The 18,354-nt window shown below is 45.7% G+C and overlaps 5 non-coding genes across 5 annotated transcripts; all 5 read right to left on the bottom strand.

Moving 5' to 3' along the window:
* Positions 1 to 1,181: 1,181 nt before the first annotated feature.
* Positions 1,182 to 1,253, bottom strand: TRNAH-GUG (transfer RNA histidin (anticodon GUG)). The gene has a single exon. It is a non-coding gene; the product is annotated as a tRNA-His (tRNA).
* A 2,161-nt stretch (positions 1,254 to 3,414) lies between these two features.
* TRNAH-GUG (transfer RNA histidin (anticodon GUG)) lies at positions 3,415 to 3,486 on the bottom strand. The gene has a single exon. It is a non-coding gene; the product is annotated as a tRNA-His (tRNA).
* A 4,481-nt stretch (positions 3,487 to 7,967) lies between these two features.
* Positions 7,968 to 8,039, bottom strand: TRNAH-GUG (transfer RNA histidin (anticodon GUG)). Its single transcript has one exon. It is a non-coding gene; the product is annotated as a tRNA-His (tRNA).
* Positions 8,040 to 10,080: 2,041 nt separating this feature from the next.
* Positions 10,081 to 10,152, bottom strand: TRNAH-GUG (transfer RNA histidin (anticodon GUG)). Its single transcript has one exon. It is a non-coding gene; the product is annotated as a tRNA-His (tRNA).
* A 2,160-nt stretch (positions 10,153 to 12,312) lies between these two features.
* Positions 12,313 to 12,384, bottom strand: TRNAH-GUG (transfer RNA histidin (anticodon GUG)). The gene has a single exon. It is a non-coding gene; the product is annotated as a tRNA-His (tRNA).
* Between the last annotated feature and the right edge of the window lie 5,970 nt (positions 12,385 to 18,354).

Below are 18,354 nucleotides of genomic sequence, written 5' to 3'. Positions count from 1 at the left end.
TCCCTGTCTCACCCTCATGCAGGGATGCATGACCAATGCTCCTTCCCTTCTCGCCTGCATACATGGATGCACGTTCACGCCTCCTCCTTCTCTCGGCTTCATACGGGGATCATATCTCCTCAATGTCTCACCCTCACTTCCAACATGTGTAACTTCTTGTTCTCTTTGACGTCTGGGGCATGGGTGGCTACTGCACAGCTCTAGATGTCGCCCACCTGCAAGGTGCTATGGAAAGCACTTTTCCACATTGGACGTGCTATATTAACCCCCTCTCCCCAAATACAATAAAAATAAAGAAATATATGTGCTTCCATAATGTCTACCTTCTAATGTTTCATATGTGTAAGCACATTGTCCTCCTCCTGACCACATTCTAAAACTATGTGCAAATTGTTCCTTCCATAAACTGTCACTTCCTTGGCCCTTTATTTATAATGACTGTTATACTCTCTCTCTTTCCGCCACAGTATAAAAAAGCCTAGCACACCTCATGATTGGACTAAGAAATTCCTGTCATTTAGTTGGAAATGATTTTCCCATTATCCCCAAAAACTCCTCACTGTGTCTAAGAACGCTTTTTTTCACAGGACAATACAGATCAGATTGACTTGAAAGGTCCTTTCACGCGACTACAGAATGCCTCTCATTCCACTAAAAGATACGCCAGTGCCTACAATAGCCTAGGACTAGACTATGAGTCCCAATGTAGAAAGACCACAAGTCCACAGATATGCCTGTTTATTTAAACATCAGTATTATCATCAGCGTGTGACTGTAAAGGCGGGACCTTGCGCTCTCTGTAACGCGCTCCATTGGCAACATCAGTTAAATGTCGTTGGTTCAATCCCTCGCGGATGTTGTTTTTATTCCCATTTGTAACTGGGAAATACTGTCGCTGCAATACATATGTCTTAATCAAGCTAGTGGTTATTGACGTAAATGGCAGTGTTATAATGTTTCATGTACTGCAAATGTCACCACATAATGCGCTCTTAATTAGATTTGGTTGAAATACATTACATTCACCCGATGAAAAAGTGTGCAAAGAGCATTAAAGAAACAAAAGGTTCATAACAGTAACAGGACATATCGAATTGTTTCAGTCCTCCACAGAGATTGCCAATGTATTAATGGAAATTCTAAAATATCTGCCCAACTGCCGTGACATTGCCTCACCGCAATGCCGTGACTCGGATTCGAACCGAGGTTGCTGCGGCCACAACGCAGAGTACTAACCACTATACGATCACGGCGAGCTACTTGGGCTGCTACAATGTGTCGTTCCACCTCTATCATAAGCTGTACTCCATCTGTGATGTCATGACTCATGTTTGAATTAAAGGTTGGTTGTGATGTTATCCAGGAGAATAAGTGGACACCTGATCCCCAGTCACTTATTTAAGATCTCAATAATCAAGTCAGAATCCAAATGAAAGTCATCAAAGTGGAGCCAATTAGAAATAATATAGTTACACAAACCTGGCAATCGTGCGGCAGCCAGGGCCGATAATGGCCCGCCAGCCTGAGAGCAGGAAAGTGTGAGAGCAGTGATGGTCTTGTGAGAGTTTACAGCTGTTATTGACCCTGTCCCCTTCCATTGCAGAGTTTTCTCCCTATAAGAAGTGCAGAGGCTCCCTCCGGGGTGCTAATAGTAAATTTATTTTTTTTGCGCAGGAGAAGTGCTCTTCACCAATTGCACGTGCCAAATCACCCGAAGGCCACCACCATAAAATTCAGGCATTCATGTTCATGCGTCCTCCATGTTATGTCCTTATAAAGGGATGCATGTTCATGATGACTCCATGTCACACCTGCATACAAGGATGCATGTTCATGCCGCCTCATTCTCTTGGCTTCATACAGGGATTTTATCTCCTCCCTGTCTCACCCTCATGCAGGGATGCATGACCAATGCTCCTTCCCTTCTCGCCCGCATACATGGATGCACGTTCATGTCTCCTCGTTCTCTCGGCTTCATACAGGGATTTTATCTCCTCCCTGTCTCACCCTCAGGAAGGGATGCATGATCAATGCTCCTTCCCGTCTCGCCCGCATACATGGATGCACGTTCACGCCTCCTCCTTCTCTCGGCTTCATACGGGGATCATATCTCCTCCCTGTCTCACCCTCATGCAGGGATGCATGACCAATGCTCCTTCCCTTCTCGCCTGCATACATGGATGCACGTTCACGCCTCCTCCTTCTCTCGGCTTCATACGGGGATCATATCTCCTCCCTGTCTCACCCTCATGCAGGGATGCATGACCAATGCTCCTTCCCTTCTCGCCTGCATACATGGATGCACGTTCACGCCTCCTCCTTTTCTCGGCTTCATACGGGGATCATATCTCCTCAATGTCTCACCCTCACTTCCAACATGTGTAACTTCTTGTTCTCTTTGACGTCTGGGGCATGGGTGGCTACTGCACAGCTCTAGATGTCGCCCACCTGCAAGGTGCTATGGAAAGCACTTTTCCACATTGGACGTGCTATATTAACCCCCTCTCCCCAAATACAATAAAAATAAAGAAATATATGTGCTTCCATAATGTCTACCTTCTAATGTTTCATATGTGTAAGCACATTGTCCTCCTCCTGACCACATTCTAAAACTATGTGCAAATTGTTCCTTCCATAAACTGTCACTTCCTTGGCCCTTTATTTATAATGACTGTTATACTCTCTCTCTTTCCGCCACAGTATAAAAAAGCCTAGCACACCTCATGATTGGACTAAGAAATTCCTGTCATTTAGTTGGAAATGATTTTCCCATTATCCCCAAAAACTCCTCACTGTGTCTAAGAACGCTCTTTTTCACAGGACAATACAGATCAGATTGACTTGAAAGGTCCTTTCACGCGACTACAGAATGCCTCTCATTCCACTAAAAGATACGCCAGTGCCTACAATAGCCTAGGACTAGACTATGAGTCCCAATGTAGAAAGACCACAAGTCCACAGATATGCCTGTTTATTTAAACATCTGTATTATCATCAGCGTGTGACTGTAAAGGCGGGACCTCGCGCTCTCTGTAACGCGCTCCATTGGCAACATCAGTTAAATGTCGTTGGTTCAATCCCTCGCGGATGTTGTTTTTATTCCCATTTGTAACTGGGAAATACTGTCGCTGCAATACATATGTCTTAATCAAGCTAGTGGTTATTGACGTAAATGGCAGTGTTATAATGTTTCATGTACTGCAAATGTCACCACATAATGCGCTCTTAATTAGATTTGGTTGAAATACATTACAGTCACCCGATGAAAAAGTGTGCAAAGAGCATTAAAGAAACAAAAGGTTCATAACAGTAACAGGACATATCGAATTGTTTCAGTCCTCCACAGAGATTGCCAATGTATTAATGGAAATTCTAAAATATCTGCCCAACTGCCGTGACATTGCCTCACCGCAATGCCGTGACTCGGATTCGAACCAAGGTTGCTGCGGCCACAACGCAGAGTACTAACCACTATACGATCACGGCGAGCTACTTGGGCTGCTACAATGTGTCGTTCCACCTCTATCATAAGCTGTACTCCATCTGTGATGTCATGACTCATGTTTGAATTAAAGGTTGGTTGTGATGTTATCCAGGAGAATAAGTGGACACCTGATCCCCAGTCACTTATTTAAGATCTCAATAGTCAAGTCAGAATCCAAATGAAAGTCATCAAAGTGGAGCCAATTAGAAATAATATAGTTACACAAACCTGGCAATCGTGCGGCAGCCAGGGCCGATAATGGCCCGCCAGCCTGAGAGCAGGAAAGTGTGAGAGCAGTGATGGTCTTGTGAGAGTTTACAGCTGTTATTGACCCTGTCCCCTTCCATTGCAGAGTTTTCTCCCTATAAGAAGTGCAGAGGCTCCCTCCGGGGTGCTAATAGTAAATTTATTTTTTTGCGCAGGAGAAGTGCTCTTCACCAATTGCACGTGCCAAATCACCCGAAGGCCACCACCATAAAATTCAGGCATTCATGTTCATGCGTCCTCCATGTTATGTCCTTATAAAGGGATGCATGTTCATGATGACTCCATGTCACACCTGCATACAAGGATGCATGTTCATGCCGCCTCATTCTCTTGGCTTCATACAGGGATTTTATCTCCTCCCTGTCTCACCCTCATGCAGGGATGCATGACCAATGCTCCTTCCCTTCTCGCCCGCATACATGGATGCACGTTCATGTCTCCTCGTTCTCTCGGCTTCATACAGGGATTTTATCTCCTCCCTGTCTCACCCTCAGGAAGGGATGCATGATCAATGCTCCTTCCCGTCTCGCCCGCATACATGGATGCACGTTCACGCCTCCTCCTTCTCTCGGCTTCATACGGGGATCATATCTCCTCCCTGTCTCACCCTCATGCAGGGATGCATGACCAATGCTCCTTCCCTTCTCGCCTGCATACATGAATGCACGTTCACGCCTCCTCCTTCTCTCGGCTTCATACGGGGATCATATCTCCTCCCTGTCTCACCCTCATGCAGGGATGCATGACCAATGCTCCTTCCCTTCTCGCCTGCATACATGGATGCACGTTCACGCCTCCTCCTTTTCTCGGCTTCATACGGGGATCATATCTCCTCAATGTCTCACCCTCACTTCCAACATGTGTAACTTCTTGTTCTCTTTAACGTCTGGGGCATGGGTGGCTACTGCACAGCTCTAGATGTCGCCCACCTGCAAGGTGCTATGGAAAGCACTTTTCCACATTGGACGTGCTATATTAACCCCCTCTCCCCAAATACAATAAAAATAAAGAAATATATGTGCTTCCATAATGTCTACCTTCTAATGTTTCATATGTGTAAGCACATTGTCCTCCTCCTGACCACATTCTAAAACTATGTGCAAATTGTTCCTTCCATAAACTGTCACTTCCTTGGCCCTTTATTTATAATGACTGTTATACTCTCTCTCTTTCCGCCACAGTATAAAAAAGCCTAGCACACCTCATGATTGGACTAAGAAATTCCTGTCATTTAGTTGGAAATTATTTTCCCATTATCCCCAAAAACTCCTCACTGTGTCTAAGAACGCTTTTTTTCACAGGACAATACAGATCAGATTGACTTGAAAGGTCCTTTCACGCGACTACAGAATGCCTCTCATTCCACTAAAAGATACGCCAGTGCCTACAATTGCCTAGGACTAGACTGTGAGTCCCAATGTAGAAAGACCACAAGTCCACAGATATGCCTGTTTATTTAAACATCTGTATTATCATCAGCGTGTGACTGTAAAGGCGGGACCTCGCGCTCTCTGTAACGCGCTCCATTGGCAACATCAGTTAAATGTCGCTGGTTCAATCCCTCGCGGATGTTGTTTTTATTCCCATTTGTAACTGGGAAATACTGTCGCTGCAATACATATGTCTTAATCAAGCTAGTGGTTATTGACGTAAATGGCAGTGTTATAATGTTTCATGTACTGCAAATGTCACCACATAATGCGCTCTTAATTAGATTTGGTTGAAATACATTACATTCACCCGATAAAAAAGTGTGCAAAGAGCATTAAAGAAACAAAAGGTTCATAACAGTAACAGGACATATCGAATTGTTTCAGTCCTCCACAGAGATTGCCAATGTATTAATGGAAATTCTAAAATATCTGCCCAACTTCCGTGACATTGCCTCACCGCAATGCCGTGACTCGGCAGAGTACTAACCACTATACGATCACGGTGAGCTACTTGGGCTGCTACAATGTGACGTTCCACCTCTATCATAAGCTGTACTCCATCTGTGATGTCATGACTCATGTTTGAATTAAAGGTTGGTTGTGATGTTATCCATGGGAATAAGTGGACACCTGATCCCCAGTCACTTATTTAAGATCTCAATAATCAAGTCAGAATCCAAATGAAAGTCATCAAAGTGGAGCCAATTAGAAATAATATAGTTACACAAACCTGACAATGGTGCGGCAGCCAGGGCCGATAATGGCCCGCCAGCCTGAGAGCAGGAAAGTGTGAGAGCAGTGATGGTCTTGTGAGCGTTTACAGCTGTTATTGACCCTGTCCCCTTCCATTGCAGAGTTTTCTCCCTATAAGAAGTGCAGAGGCTCCCTCCGGGGTGCTAATACTACATTTATTTTTTTGCGCAGGAGAAGTGCTCTTCACCAATTGCACGTGCCAAATCACCCAAAGGCCACCACCATAAAATTCAGGCATTCATGTTCATGTGTCCTCCATGTTATGTCCTTATAAAGGGATGCATGTTCATGATGACTCCATGTCACACCTGCATACAAGGATGCATGTTCATGCCGCCTCGTTCTCTCGGCTTCATACAGGGATTTTATCTCCTCCCTGTCTCACCCTCAGGAAGGGATGCATGACCAATGCTCCTTCCCGTCTCGCCCGCATACATGGATGCACGTTCACGCCTCCTCCTTCTCTCGGCTTCATACGGGGATCATATCTCCTCCCTGTCTCACCCTCATGCAGGGATGCATGACCAATGCTCCTTCCTGTCGCGCCCGCATACATGGATGCACGTTCACGCCTCCTCCTTCTCTCGGCTTCATACGGGGATCATATCTCCTCCCTGTCTCACCCTCATGCAGGGATGCATGACCAATGCTCCTTCCCTTCTCGCCTGCATACATGGATGCACGTTCACGCCTCCTCCTTCTCTCGGATTCATACGGGGATCATATCTCCTCCCTGTCTCACCCTCATGCAGGGATGCATGACCAATGCTCCTTCCTGTCTCGCCCGCATACATGGATGCACGTTCACGCCTCCTCCTTCTCTCGGCTTCATACGGGGATCATATCTCCTCATTGTCTCACCCTCATGCAGGGATGCATGACCAATGCTCCTTCCCTTCTCGCCTGCATACATGGATGCACGTTCACGCCTCCTCCTTCTCTCGGGTTCATACGGGGATCATATCTCCTCAATGTCTCACCCTCACTTCCAACATGTGTAACTTCTTGTTCTCTTTGACGTCTGGGGCATGGGTGGCTACTGCACAGCTCTAGATGTCGCCCACCTGCAAGGTGCTATGGAAAGCACTTTTCCACATTGGACGTGCTATATTAACCCCCTCTCCCCAAATACAATAAAAATAAAGAAATATATGTGCTTCCATAATGTCTACCTTCTAATGTTTCATATGTGTAAGCACATTGTCCTCCTCCTGACCACATTCTAAAACTATGTGCAAATTGTTCCTTCCATAAACTGTCACTTCCTTGGCCCTTTATTTATAATGACTGTTATACTCTCTCTCTTTCCGCCACAGTATAAAAAAGCCTAGCACACCTCATGATTGGACTAAGAAATTCCTGTCATTTAGTTGGAAATGATTTTCCCATTATCCCCAAAAACTCCTCACTGTGTCTAAGAACGCTTTTTTTCACAGGACAATACAGATCAGATTGACTTGAAAGGTCCTTTCACGCGACTACAGAATGCCTATCATTCCACAAAAAGATACGCCAGTGCCTACAATAGCCTAGGACTAGACTATGAGTCCCAATGTAGAAAGACCACAAGTCCACAGATATGCCTGTTTATTTAAACATCTGTATTATCATCAGCGTGTGACTGTAAAGGCGGGACCTCGCGCTCTCTGTAACGCGCTCCATTGGCAACATCAGTTAAATGTCGTTGGTTCAATCCCTCGCGGATGTTGTTTTTATTCCCATTTGTAACTGGGAAATACTGTCGCTGCAATATATATGTCTTAATCAAGCTAGTGGTTATTGACGTAAATGGCAGTGTTATAATGTTTCATGTACTGCAAATGTCACCACATAATGCGCTCTTAATTAGATTTGGTTGAAATACATTACAGTCACCCGATGAAAAAGTGTGCAAAGAGCATTAAAGAAACAAAAGGTTCATAACAGTAACAGGACATATCGAATTGTTTCAGTCCTCCACAGAGATTGCCAATGTATTAATGGAAATTCTAAAATATCTGCCCAACTGCCGTGACATTGCCTCACCGCAATGCCGTGACTCGGATTCGAACCGAGGTTGCTGCGGCCACAACGCAGAGTACTAACCACTATACGATCACGGCGAGCTACTTGGGCTGCTGCAATGTGTCGTTCCACCTCTATCATAAGCTGTACTCCATCTGTGATGTCATGACTCATGTTTGAATTAAAGGTTGGTTGTGATGTTATCCATGAGAATAAGTGGACACCTGATCCCCAGTCACTTATTTAAGATCTCAATAATCAAGTCAGAATCCAAATGAAAGTCATCAAAGTGGAGCAAATTAGAAATAATATAGTTACACAAACCTGGCAATGGTGCGGCAGCCAGGGCCGATAATGGCCCGCCAGCCTGAGAGCAGGAAAGTGTGAGAGCAGTGATGGTCTTGTGAGAGTTTACAGCTGTTATTGACCCTGTCCCCTTCCATTGCAGAGTTTTCTCCCTATAAGAAGTGCAGAGGCTCCCTCCGGGGTGCTAATAGTAAATTTATTTTTTTGCGCAGGAGAAGTGCTCTTCACCAATTGCACGTGCCAAATCACCCGAAGGCCACCACCATAAAATTCAGGCATTCATGTTCATGCGTCCTCCATGTTATGTCCTTATAAAGGGATGCATGTTCATGATGACTCCATGTCACACCTGCATACAAGGATGCATGTTCATGCCGCCTCGTTCTCTTGGCTTCATACAGGGATTTTATCTCCTCCCTGTCTCACCCTCATGCAGGGATGCATGACCAATGCTCCTTCCCTTCTCGCCCGCATACATGGATGCACGTTCACGCCTCCTCCTTCTCTCGGCTTCATACGGGGATCATATCTCCTCCCTGTCTCACCCTCATGCAGGGATGCATGACCAATGCTCCTTCCTGTCTCGCCCGCATACATGGATGCACGTTCACGCCTCCTCCTTCTCTCGGCTTCATACGGGGATCATATCTCCTCCCTGTCTCACCCTCATGCAGGGATGCATGACCAATGCTCCTTCCCTTCTCGCCTGCATACATGGATGCACGTTCACGCCTCCTCCTTCTCTCGGCTTCATACGGGGATCATATCTCCTCAATGTCTCACCCTCACTTCCAACATGTGTAACTTCTTGTTCTCTTTGACGTCTGGAGCATGGGTGGCTACTGCACAGCTCTAGATGTCGCCCACCTGCAAGGTGCTATGAAAAGCACTTTTCCACATTGGACGTGCTATATTAACCCCCTCTCCCCAAATACAATAAAAATAAAGAAATATATGTGCTTCCATAATGTCTACCTTCTAATGTTTCATATGTGTAAGCACATTGTCCTCCTCCTGACCACATTCTAAAACTATGTGCAAATTGTTCCTTCCATAAACTGTCACTTCCTTGGCCCTTTATTTATAATGACTGTTATACTCTCTCTCTTTCCGCCACAGTATAAAAAAGCCTAGCACACCTCATGATTGGACTAAGAAATTCCTGTCATTTAGTTGGAAATGATTTTCCCATTATCCCCAAAAACTCCTCACTGTGTCTAAGAATGCTTTTTTTCACAGGACAATACAGATCAGATTGACTTGAAAGGTCCTTTCACGCGACTACAGAATGCCTATCATTCCACTAAAAGATACGCCAGTGCCTACAATAGCCTAGGACTAGACTATGAGTCCCAATGTAGAAAGACCACAAGTCCACAGATATGCCTGTTTATTTAAACATCTGTATTATCATCAGCGTGTGACTGTAAAGGCGGGACCTCGCGCTCTCTGTAACGCGCTCCATTGGCAACATCAGTTAAATGTCGTTGGTTCAATCCCTCGCGGATGTTGTTTTTATTCCCATTTGTAACTGGGAAATACTGTCGCTGCAATACATATGTCTTAATCAAGCTAGTGGTTATTGACGTAAATGGCAGTGTTATAATGTTTCATGTACTGCAAATGTCACCACATAATGCGCTCTTAATTAGATTTGGTTGAAATACATTACAGTCACCCGATGAAAAAGTGTGCAAAGAGCATTAAAGAAACAAAAGGTTCATAACAGTAACAGGACATATCGAATATTTTCAGTCCTCCACAGAGATTGCCAATGTATTAATGGAAATTCTAAAATATCTGCCCAACTGCCGTGACATTGCCTCACCGCAATGCCGTGACTCGGATTCGAACCGAGGTTGCTGCGGCCACAACGCAGAGTACTAACCACTATACGATCACGGCGAGCTACTTGGGCTGCTGCAATGTGTCGTTCCACCTCTATCATAAGCTGTACTCCATCTGTGATGTCATGACTCATGTTTGAATTAAAGGTTGGTTGTGATGTTATCCAGGAGAATAAGTGGACACCTGATCCCCAGTCACTTATTTAAGATCTCAATAATCAAGTCAGAATCCAAATGAAAGTCATCAAAGTGGAGCCAATTAGAAATAATATAGTTACACAAACCTGGCAATGGTGCGGCAGCCAGGGCCGATAATGGCCCGCCAGCCTGAGAGCAGGAAAGTGTGAGAGCAGTGATGGTCTTGTGAGAGTTTACAGCTGTTATTGACCCTGTCCCCTTCCATTGCAGAGTTTTCTCCCTATAAGAAGTGCAGAGGCTCCCTCCGGGGTGCTAATAGTAAATTTATTTTTTTGCGCAGGAGAAGTGCTCTTCACCAATTGCACGTGCCAAATCACCCGAAGGCCACCACCATAAAATTCAGGCATTCATGTTCATGCGTCCTCCATGTTATGTCCTTATAAAGGGATGCATGTTCATGATGACTCCATGTCACACCTGCATACAAGGATGCATGTTCATGCCGCCTCATTCTCTTGGCTTCATACAGGGATTTTATCTCCTCCCTGTCTCACCCTCATGCAGGGATGCATGACCAATGCTCCTTCCCTTCTCGCCCGCATACATGGATGCACGTTCATGTCTCCTCGTTCTCTCGGCTTCATACAGGGATTTTATCTCCTCCCTGTCTCACCCTCAGGAAGGGATGCATGATCAATGCTCCTTCCCGTCTCGCCCGCATACATGGATGCACGTTCACGCCTCCTCCTTCTCTCGGCTTCATACGGGGATCATATCTCCTCCCTGTCTCACCCTCATGCAGGGATGCATGACCAATGCTCCTTCCCTTCTCGCCTGCATACATGGATGCACGTTCACGCCTCCTCCTTCTCTCGGCTTCATATGGGGATCATATCTCCTCCCTGTCTCACTCTCATGCAGGGATGCATGACCAATGCTCCTTCCCTTCTCGCCTGCATACATGGATGCACGTTCACGCCTCCTCCTTTTCTCGGCTTCATACGGGGATCATATCTCCTCAATGTCTCACCCTCACTTCCAACATGTGTAACTTCTTGTTCTCTTTGACGTCTGGGGCATGGGTGGCTACTGCACAGCTCTAGATGTCGCCCACCTGCAAGGTGCTATGGAAAGCACTTTTCCACATTGGACGTGCTATATTAACCCCCTCTCCCCAAATACAATAAAAATAAAGAAATATATGTGCTTCCATAATGTCTACCTTCTAATGTTTCATATGTGTAAGCACATTGTCCTCCTCCTGACCACATTCTAAAACTATGTGCAAATTGTTCCTTCCATAAACTGTCACTTCCTTGGCCCTTTATTTATAATGACTGTTATACTCTCTCTCTTTCCGCCACAGTATAAAAAAGCCTAGCACACCTCATGATTGGACTAAGAAATTCCTGTCATTTAGTTGGAAATGATTTTCCCATTATCCCCAAAAACTCCTCACTGTGTCTAAGAACGCTTTTTTTCACAGGACAATACAGATCAGATTGACTTGAAAGGTCCTTTCACGCGACTACAGAATGCCTCTCATTCCACTAAAAGATACGCCAGTGCCTACAATAGCCTAGGACTAGACTATGAGTCCCAATGTAGAAAGACCACAAGTCCACAGATATGCCTGTTTATTTACACATCTGTATTATCATCAGCGTGTGACTGTAAAGGCGGGACCTCGCGCTCTCTGTAACGCGCTCCATTGGCAACATCAGTTAAATGTCGTTGGTTCAATCCCTCGCGGATGTTGTTTTTATTCCCATTTGTAACTGGGAAATACTGTCGCTGCAATACATATGTCTTAATCAAGCTAGTGGTTATTGACGTAAATGGCAGTGTTATAATGTTTCATGTACTGCAAATGTCACCACATAATGCGCTCTTAATTAGATTTGGTTGAAATACATTACAGTCACCCGATGAAAAAGTGTGCAAAGAGCATTAAAGAAACAAAAGGTTCATAACAGTAACAGGACATATCGAATTGTTTCAGTCCTCCACAGAGATTGCCAATGTATTAATGGAAATTCTAAAATATCTGCCCAACTGCCGTGACATTGCCTCACCGCAATGCCGTGACTCGGATTCGAACCGAGGTTGCTGCGGCCACAACGCAGAGTACTAACCACTATACGATCACGGCGAGCTACTTGGGCTGCTACAATGTGTCGTTCCACCTCTATCATAAGCTGTACTCCATCTGTGATGTCATGACTCATGTTTGAATTAAAGGTTGGTTGTGATGTTATCCAGGAGAATAAGTGGACACCTGATCCCCAGTCACTTATTTAAGATCTCAATAATCAAGTCAGAATCCAAATGAAAGTCATCAAAGTGGAGCCAATTAGAAATAATATAGTTACACAAACCTGGCAATCGTGCGGCAGCCAGGGCCGATAATGGCCCGCAAGCCTGAGAGCAGGAAAGTGTGAGAGCAGTGATGGTCTTGTGAGAGTTTACAGCTGTTATTGACCCTGTCCCCTTCCATTGCAGAGTTTTCTCCCTATAAGAAGTGCAGAGGCTCCCTCCGGGGTGCTAATAGTAAATTTATTTTTTGGCGCAGGAGAAGTGCTCTTCACCAATTGCACGTGCCAAATCACCCGAAGGCCACCACCATAAAATTCAGGCATTCATGTTCATGGTCCTCCATGTTATGTCCTTATAAAGGGATGCATGTTCATGATGACTCCATGTCACACCTGCATACAAGGATGCATGTTCATGCCGCCTCATTCTCTTGGCTTCATACAGGGATTTTATCTCCTCCCTGTCTCACCCTCATGCAGGGATGCATGACCAATGCTCCTTCACTTCTCGCCCGCATATATGGATGCACGTTCATGTCTCCTCGTTCTCTCGGCTTCATACAGGGATTTTATCTCCTCCCTGTCTCACCCTCAGGAAGGGATGCATGATCAATGCTCCTTCCCGTCTCGCCCGCATACATGGATGCACGTTCACGCCTCCTCCTTCTCTCGGCTTCATACGGGGATCATATCTCCTCCCTGTCTCACCCTCATGCAGGGATGCATGACCAATGCTCCTTCCCTTCTCGCCTGCATACATGGATGCACGTTCACGCCTCCTCCTTCTCTCGGCTTCATACGGGGATCATATCTCCTCCCTGTCTCACCCTCATGCAGGGATGCATGACCAATGCTCCTTCCTGTCTCGCCCGCATACAGGGATGCACGTTCACGCCTCCTCCTTCTCTCGGCTTCATACGGGGATCATATCTCCTCCCTGTCTCACCGTCATGCAGGGATGCATGACCAATGCTCCTTCCCTTCTCGCCTGCATACATGGATGCACGTTCACGCCTCCTCCTTCTCTCGGCTTCATACGGGGATCATATCTCCTCAATGTCTCGCCCTCACTTCCAACATGTGTAACTTCTTGTTCTCTTTGACGTCTGGGGCATGGGTGGCTACTGCACAGCTCTAGATGTCGCCCTCCTGCAAGGTGCTATGAAAAGCACTTTTCCACATTGGACGTGCTATATTAACCCCCTCTCCCCAAATACAATAAAAATAAAGAAATATATGTGCTTCCATAATGTCTACCTTCTAATGTTTCATATGTGTAAGCACATTGTCCTCCTCCTGACCACATTCTAAAACTATGTGCAAATTGTTCCTTCCATAAACTGTCACTTCCTTGGCCCTTTATTTATAATGACTGTTATACTCTCTCTCTTTCCGCCACAGTACAAAAAAGCCTAGCACACCTCATGATTGGACTAAGAAATTCCTGTCATTTAGTTGTAAATGATTTTCCCATTATCCCCAAAAACTCCTCACTGTGTCTAAGAACGCTTTTTTTCACAGGACAATACAGATCAGATTGACTTGAAAGGTCCTTTCACGCGACTACAGAATGCCTCTCATTCCACTAAAAGATACGCCAGTGCCTACAATAGCCTAGGACTAGACTATGAGTCCCAATGTAGAAAGACCACAAGTCCACAGATATGCCTGTTTATTTAAACATCTGTATTATCATCAGCGTGTGACTGTAAAGGCGGGACCTTGCGCTCTCTGTAACGCGCTCCATTGGCAACATCAGTTAAATGTCGTTGGTTCAATCCCTCGCGGATGTTGTTTTTATTCCCATTTGTAACTGGGAAATACTGTCGCTGCAATACATATGTCTTAATCAAGCTAGTGGTTATTGACGTAAATGGCAGTGTTATAATGTTTCATGTACTGCAAATGTCACCACATAATGCGCTCTTAATTAGATTTGGTTGAAATACATTACAGTCACCCGATGAAAAAGTGTGCAAAGAGCATTAAAGAAACAAAAGGTTCATAACAGTAACAGGACATATCGAATTGTTTCAGTCCTCCACAGAGATTGCCAATGTATTAATGGAAATTGTAAAATATCTGCCCAACTGCGGTGACATTGCCTCACCGCAATGCCGTGACTCGGATTCGAACCGAGGTTGCTGCGGCCACAACGCAGAGTACTAACCACTATACGATCACAACGAACTACTTGGGCTGCTACAATGTGACGTCCACCTCTATCATAAGCTGTACTCCATCTGTGATGTCATGACTCATGTTTGAATTAAAGGTTGGTTGTGATGTTATCCATGAGAATAAGTGGACACCTGATCCCCAGTCACTTATTTAAGATCTCAATAATCAAGTCAGAATCCAAATGAAAGTCATCAAAGTGGAGCCAATTAGAAATAATATAGTTACACAAACCTGGCAATCGTGCGGCAGCCAGGGCCGATAATGGCCCGCCAGCCTGAGAGCAGGAAAGTGTGAGAGCAGTGATGGTCTTGTGAGAGTTTACAGCTGTTATTGACCCTGTCCCCTTCCATTGCAGAGTTTTCTCCCTATAAGAAGTGCAGAGGCTCCCTCCGGGGTGCTAATAGTACATTTATTTTTTTGCGCAGGAGAAGTGCTCTTCACCAATTGCACGTGCCAAATCACCCGAAGGCCACCACCATAAAATTCAGGCATTCATGTTCATGCGTCCTCCATGTTATGTCCTTATAAAGGGATGCATGTTCATGATGACTCCATGTCGCACCTGCATACAAGGATGCATGTTCATGCCGCCTCGTTCTCTTGGCTTCATACAGGGATTTTATCTCCTCCCCTGTCTCACCCTCATGCAGGGATGCATGACCAATGCTCCTTCCCTTCTCGCCCGCATACATGGATGCACGTTCATGTCTCCTCGTTCTCTCGGCTTCATACGGGGATTTTATCTCCTCCCTGTCTCACCCTCAGGAAGGGATGCATGACCAATGCTCCTTCCCGTCTCGCCCGCATACATGGATGCACGTTCACGCCTCCTCCTTCTCTCGGCTTCATACGGGGATCATATCTCCTCCCTGTCTCACCCTCATGCAGGGATGCATGACCAAGGCTCCTTCCTGTCTCGCCCGCATACATGGATGCACGTTCACGCCTCCTCCTTCTCTCGGCTTCATACGGGGATCATATCTCCTCCCTGTCTCACCCTCATGCAGGGATGCATGACCAATGCTCCTTCCCTTCTCGCCTGCATACATGGATGCACGTTCACGCCTCCTCCTTCTCTCGGCTTCATACGGGGATCATATCTCCTCAATGTCTCACCCTCACTTCCAACATGTGTAACTTCTTGTTCTCTTTGACGTCTGGGGCATGGGTGGCTACTGCACAGCTCTAGATGTCGCCCACCTGCAAGGTGCTATGGAAAGCACTTTTCCACATTGGACGTGCTATATTAACCCCCTCTCCCCAAATACAATAAAAATAAAGAAATATATGTGCTTCCATAATGTCTACCTTCTAATGTTTCATATGTGTAAGCACATTGTCCTCCTCCTGACCACATTCTAAAACTATGTGCAAATTGTTCCTTCCATAATCTGTCACTTCCTTGGCCCTTTATTTATAATGACTGTTATACTCTCTCTCTTTCCGCCACAGTATAAAAACGCCTAGCACACCTCATGATTGGACTAAGAAATTCCTGTCATTTAGTTGGAAATTATTTTCCCATTATCCCCAAAAACTCCTCACTGTGTCTAAGAACGCTTTTTTTCACAGGACAATACAGATCAGATTGACTTGAAAGGTCCTTTCACGCGACTACAGAATGCCTCTCATTCCACTAAAAGATACGCCAGTGCCTACAATAGCCTAGGACTAGACTATGAGTCCCAATGTAGAAAGACAACAAGTCCACAGATATGCCTGTTTATTTAAACATCTGTATTATCATGAGCTTGTGACTGTAAAGGCGGGACCTCGCGCTCTCTGTAACGCGCTCTATTGGCAACATCAGTTAAATGTCGTTGGTTCAATCCCTCGCGGATGTTGTTTTTATTCCCATTTGTAACTGGGAAATACTGTTGCTGCAATACATATGTCTTAATCAAGCTAGTGGTTATTGACGTAAATGGCAGTGTTATAATGTTTCATGTACTGCAAATGTCACCACATAATGCGCTCTTAATTAGATTTGGTTGAAATACATTACAGTCACCCGATGAAAAAGTGTGCAAAGAGCATTAAAGAAACAAAAGGTTCATAACAGTAACAGGACATATCGAATTGTTTTAGTCCTCCACAGAGATTGCCAATGTATTAATGGAAATTGTAAAATATCTGCCCAACTGCCGTGACATTGCCTCACCGCAATGCCGTGCGAACCGAGGTTGCTGCGTCACGACGAGCTACTTGGGCTGCTACAATGTGACTTCCACCTCTATCATAAGCTGTACTCCATCTGTGATGTCATGACTCATGTTTGAATTAAAGGTTGGTTGTGATGTTATCCATGAGAATAAGTGGACACCTGATCCCCAGTCACTTATTTAAGATCTCAATAATCAAGTCAGAATCCAAATGAAAGTCATCAAAGTGGAGCCAATTAGAAATAATACAGTTACACAAACCTGGCAATGGTGCGGCAGCCAGGGCCGATAATGGCCCGCCAGCCTGAGAGCAGGAAAGTGTGAGAGCAGTGATGGTCTTGTGAGAGTTTACAGCTGTTATTGACCCTGTCCCCTTCCATTGCAGAGTTTTCTCCCTATAAGAAGTGCAGAGGCTCCCTCCGGGGTGCTAATAGTACATTTATTTTTTTGCGCAGGAGAAGTGCTCTTCACCAATTGCACGTGCCAAATCACCCGAAGGCCACCACCATAAAATTCAGGCATTCATGTTCATGCGTCCTCCATGTTATGTCCTTATAAAGGGATGCATGTTCATGATGACTCCATGTCACACCTGCATACAAGGATGCATGTTCATGCCGCCTCGTTCTCTTGGCTTCATACAGGGATTTTATCTCCTCCCTGTCTCACCCTCATGCAGGGATGCATGACCAATGCTCCTTCCCTTCTCGCCCGCATACATGGATGCACGTTCATGTCTCCTCGTTCTCTCGGCTTCATACGGGGATTTTATCTCCTCCCTGTCTCACCCTCAGGAAGGGATGCATGACCAATGCTCCTTCCCGTCTCGCCCGCATACATGGATGCACGTTCACGCCTCCTCCTTCTCTCGGCTTCATACGGGGATCATATCTCCTCCCTGTCTCACCCTCATGCAGGGATGCATGACCAATGCTCCTTCCTGTCTCGCCCGCATACATGGATGCACGTTCACGCCTCCTCCTTCTCTCGGCTTCATACGGGGATCATATCTCCTCCCTGTCTCACCCTCATGCAGGGATGCATGACCAATGCTCCTTCCCTTCTCGCATGCATACATGGATGCACGTTCACGCCTCCTCCTTCTCTCGGCTTCATACGGGGATCATATCTCCTCCCTGTCTCACCCTCATGCAGGGATGCATGACCAATGCTCCTTCCTGTCTCGCCCGCATACATGGATGCACGTTCACGCCTCCTCCTTCTCTCGGCTTCATACGGGGATCATATCTCCTCCCTGTCTCACCCTCATGCAGGGATGCATGACCAATGCTCCTTCCCTTCTTGCCTGCATACATGGATGCACGTTCACGCCTCCTCCTTCTCTCGGCTTCATACGGGGATCATATCTCCTCAATGTCTCACCCTCACTTCCAACATGTGTAACTTCTTGTTCTCTTTGACGTCTGGGGCATGGGTGGCTACTGCACAGATCTAGATGTCGCC

The sequence above is a fragment of the Ambystoma mexicanum genome (assembly GCF_040938575.1).
Source record: "Ambystoma mexicanum isolate Mex_15411 chromosome 12 unlocalized genomic scaffold, UKY_AmexF1_1 Mex_chr12_unloc.1, whole genome shotgun sequence".
NCBI classification, from domain to species: Eukaryota; Metazoa; Chordata; class Amphibia; order Caudata; family Ambystomatidae; genus Ambystoma; species Ambystoma mexicanum.
This window is presented reverse-complemented; position numbering and strand designations above follow the sequence as displayed.